Source organism: Cornus florida, unplaced genomic scaffold, assembly GCF_030987335.1.
Source record: "Cornus florida cultivar Cherokee Brave unplaced genomic scaffold, ASM3098733v1 CherokeeBrave_3.0.0_Hap2_Chr02, whole genome shotgun sequence".
NCBI lineage: Eukaryota > Viridiplantae > Streptophyta > Magnoliopsida > Cornales > Cornaceae > Cornus > Cornus florida.
The window spans coordinates 56,675,956-56,680,703 of NW_026775572.1; the positions used below are offsets into that span (position 1 = coordinate 56,675,956).

Sequence of the window (4,748 nt, forward strand, 5' to 3'; positions counted from 1 at the left end):
CTCCAGCTCTTTTTCTATTTCAAGTTATTTTTTGAGCAATGTATATATCTTATTTTACCATGGATGATATTTTTGCAGTAGCAAGCCCATGGTTGTCTTTTCATTAAATTTTTCATTGTAGTTTTGCTAAGGGACTAGCAAAATGTAAGTTTGGGGGTGTGATAAGCGCCGAATATTATATATTCAAGCGCCCTAAATTGCATTAGTAAAGTCCGTTGTATGTTAATTTATGTAGATTATCTTCATTTCTATGTTTTTATGCATTTTCAGGTCCATTTGCCAAAAAAGGAGCAAAATCAAGGCTTTGTGGAGTTTTGGCCATCAAAAGGCACAATTCTGAATTTCTGGCAGCAGTGGAGTCAGGACTTTGCTCACCATTTTGACCTTGGAAACTCGAGAACTGGACTTCCATTATAAAATAGCATATTTAGAGCTCTGAATCAGCTTTCTAAATCTTCAAGAAGTTCGTCATTCGGAGCTCGGACCAGAGAGTTATGGCCTTGTTACCAGAGGTGCGCAGAACTGCCTGGCAGCAATGAAATTCTGCCTTGATCTTCATTTTCGACCAATCATCCTTGAGAATTGGATCTCCACCAAAACATGAAGTTTTTAGAGCTCTGAATTAGCTTTCCAAATCTTCAAACGGTTCATCATTTGGAGTTTAGAGCACAAAGTTATGGCCGTTTTACCAAAGTAGGTCCGGGATGAGCAAACCAAGCATAGGGCATTCTGGCCAATTTTCGAGTGCTCGAGGCCTAATTTCGAGTGCTCGAAATTAGGGCAGATTGCTTCACGAGATCAGCAGTGGAGTTAGGACTTTGCTCACCATTTTGACCCAGAAAGCTCGAGAACTGGACTTCCATCATAACATGAAAGATTTAGAGCTCTGAATTAGCTTTCTAAATCTTCAAACGGTTCATCATTCGGAGCTCGGAGCAGAGAGTTATGGCCTTGTTACCAGAGGTGCACAGAACTGCCTGGCAGCACTGAAGTACTGCCTTTCTCCCCATTTTCGACCAACCAGACTTGAGATTTGGGTCTTCATCAAAACATGAAGTTTTTAAAGCTCTGAATCAGCTCTCCAAATCTTTAAACGGTTCATCATTTGGAGTTCGGAGCGCAAAGTTATGGCTGTTTAACCAAAGTAGGTCTGGGCGAAGCAAGTGAAGCATGGGCATTTTTACACTAAATTCGAGCGCTCGAGGCCTTGCTTAGAGTGCTCGAATTTGGGGCAGAATTGCCTTCGGGAATTCTCATTTTGGCAGCCACTTGTGCATTGGTTTCCTCATTTTCTACTTACTTCTTTATGAGGTGGTTGGGGATGTTTTTTGGAGGAGAGAGAGAGCTTTGTTGAAGGAGATAAGGCAAGGAAGGCCACACATATCATTATCCCATATTCTATAAGATTAGAGGAGAGAGAAGAGAGCAAGAAAGGTGTTCTTGGAGCTAGAAGAGGGGAGCTCGAAAATGGAGGTCAAGGCTTTGATTCCTCCTTCCTCTAGTGCATCAATGGGTAACTAAACCTCCATCTAGGGAGGTGATGAAGCTCTACCTTGTAAGCATGTCTAGTTTTTGATTTATTTTGGGGAATGAAATGTATATTTGGCTAGTTCCATGGTCTAGAGCATGTTACAAATTGTAATGAAGATTTTGAATGTTTGAATGACTATGTTGATTTACATACTCTTGTCTTAGATTATTTAATCTCATAGTTGTATGACTTATAGTTTCATAGTGACAATGGAACTAAGATTATGGAACGGTTTTAATGGCATGGTTTTGAGTAGCTTGTTAATCCATAGCTTAAGAATTTCTTTTGATGAGTTAATCTTGTGACTTGATATCATGTGCTTCCACCAATTGATTAATTGTTTGACAATCTCTAGCTTAGTGAGCATGTCTAGGGTTGCATCTTAGTTTAGGTAACTCAACCATGTGAAGCTTTGATAGGTTGTTCTTACTCTTTAATTAATTGAATTTCTTGAAGATATTATAGTAGTCATGTATTATTATATATCAAGGTCATTTCTACATTAATTCCCCAAATTAATCATATAATTAGCTTGTGTAGAGGTTTGGAGTGGACTCACTTCCCTAGACTTCCTTCTCTAAATCTTCTCTTTTAATCTCCTTCAATTTATTGTTTTATGCATTCTGAATTTGTAATTTAGTGACAAACAAAACAAACCCTCTATGAACACCCCTTATCACTCTAAAATGACTCTAGACACTTAGGTTGCCATAGATTAGCGCAGTCCCAGTGGTTCGACTTACCCGACCAATAGCCCTATTTTACAATGATTCGTGCTATTGCGAAGGTTGATGTTTAATTGATCAACCGATCATCTATGACAACGAAATCAACCGGGAAGAAGAATTTGTGAATTTTAATCAAAACATCCTCAATTATACCCCTAGGCTTCTTAATGGATCAGTTGGCAAGTTGCAAAACTACCGATGTCGGTTTTAATTCACTTAGGCCCAATTTGACATAAACCAAGTATAGAAGAAGGTTAACACTTGCTCCTAAGTCAATAAGCGCCCGATTAATAATATGATCACCAATAATGCATGATGTAGTGGGTGAACCGGGGTCCTTAAACTTTGGAAGAGTGTTATGTTGCAAAATTGAGCTTACTTGCTCGGCCAAAACCACTTTTCTTGGTGCTTGGCTCTTGTTCTTCCGCTTTTGGGTGCACAAGTCTTTCAAAAATTTGGTATAAGCCAGAATTTGCTTGATTGCATCCAATAGTGGAAGATTAACTTTCACTTGCCTAAACATTTCCATGATTTCATTAGTTTTTGCCTTTTGCTTGTCTTTTGAAATGGATCCTTTTAAGGCATCCGGAAATGGAACTTTTGGTTCAAACACTTTTTCAAAATTTTCTTTTGAACTCTCTTTAACATAAGAAGTTTTTAAATCATTGTGTTCCAATTCATTTTTCAACAAAAACTTTTCAACATCATTTTTCAAAATTTCTTTTTCAAACACATTTTTCAAAACTTTCTCATTTACAAGGTCATGTATATGCAATGAAGGAGGAATGGGATGTGAAATGGGACGGGTGACAACTTGAGGTTACACCAGTTCACTTTCTTCATTGGACATTCCAACTTGATTGTCCACAATCCTACCACTCCGCAAGGTAGTCACTGCATTAACATGTTCAATGGTGTGGCCTTCTGATGAGGAATGGGTTTCCACAACACATTGTTGCTTAGGTGGGGCATTAATAGGCATCTTTCCCTTCTTTCTTGCATTGAGAGTGCTTGCTATTTGCCCTACTTGGGTTTCTAGTTTCGCAATAGATTGAGAGTGAAAATGAAGCAATTGAGTGTTAGCCTCTAAAGTGCCCAAAGCATTTAAAACTTTTTCTTCAAAGGCGAGACTTCTACTATTACCTTGGGAATAAGATTGGTTGGGAAAATGAGAATTAGCAAATTGATTCCCTTGTGATTGATAAGGTCTATAACCTTAGGATCCTTGGTTTTGAAGTGGAGTTAGAATGTACTTCCCTTGAAAACCGCCTTGGGAAGGATTTGAGCCCTCTCCTTGGTTTTTCAAAGAGAAATTCGGATGATTCCTCCAACTTGGATTATAGTGAGTACCATAAGGATTGTTCCCTTGGTTCACAAAAGTTGCATTGACTTGTTCATTAGGTTCATTTTGCACTTGTCCGTGAGGACAATGAGAAGTAGAATGAAGAACACTAGAACAAGTCATACATGTTTCATTTGATGCATGATGAGAATGGTTAGGGAAGGAAGATACTTGGTTCGCTGAGTTTTGGTTAATCAAAAATTAATCAAACCTTTGAGATAAAGACTTCATTTCGGCGGCTATTTCATTTGAATGGTCGATTTGATGTAAGCCAACACTCTTCCTATCTTGTGAATTTCTACCATTCTTGGATGATAGTGTTCTATGCAAAGAATTTTCACTCATGCTCTCATAAAGACGCCACATGTCATCCTCATGCCTATCAATGTCTGAGCTACCCATGGAAGCATCAACCATGCCCTTATAGTTGTCCGATAAGCTCTTAAAGAAATATTAAACTAATTGCCATTTGGGCATGTCATGATGTGGACACTTCCTAAGCAATTCATTGAAGCGTTCCCATGCCTCATGAAATGTTTCTCCATCCCCATATGAAAATTCTCGAATTGAGGTTCTCATGGCATTGGTCTTAGAGACTGGATAGTACTTCTTCAAGAATTCTTGTTGCATTTCTGCCCAAGAAGTGATTGAAAAAGGCCTAAGATTGTTAAACCAATACTTTGCCTTGTCTTTTAAGGTGAATGGAAAAAGTTTGAGTCTTAAAACCTCTTCTGGCATGTCCGTATATTTTACGGTGGAACATACTTCAAGAAACTCATCCTAATGCTTGTAAGGTTCTTCACTTGGAAGTCCATGATAGTTAGGAAGCATTTAAATAGTTTGTGGCTTAATTTCATAATGATGTGCTCTAAATGGAGGCAATTGGATGCATGTAGGTGCATTATACTCGTTAGGCACATAATGGTCTCTTAAAGCAAGAGGTGGATTAACTACTTGAGGTGTAACATGAACACCTTGGTTTTGAATTTCTTGATTGATGATGGGAGGTTGTGGAGCATACATTGGCCTTGGCATTCCATATGGAGCTTGGCCTTGTTATTGTGGTGGTTGGTGAATGAATGGCCTTGGCATGCCTAATGGTACTTGTATGTTCTCATTGTGTACATTAGGATGACGGATACCTTGT

At 38.6% G+C, this 4,748-nt stretch overlaps 1 pseudogene; it reads left to right on the top strand.

The window, feature by feature from the left end:
- Nucleotides 1–4,076: 4,076 nt before the first annotated feature.
- On the top strand, nucleotides 4,077–4,175 carry LOC132297946 (small nucleolar RNA R71; annotated as a pseudogene).
- Nucleotides 4,176–4,748: the final 573 nt, after the last annotated feature.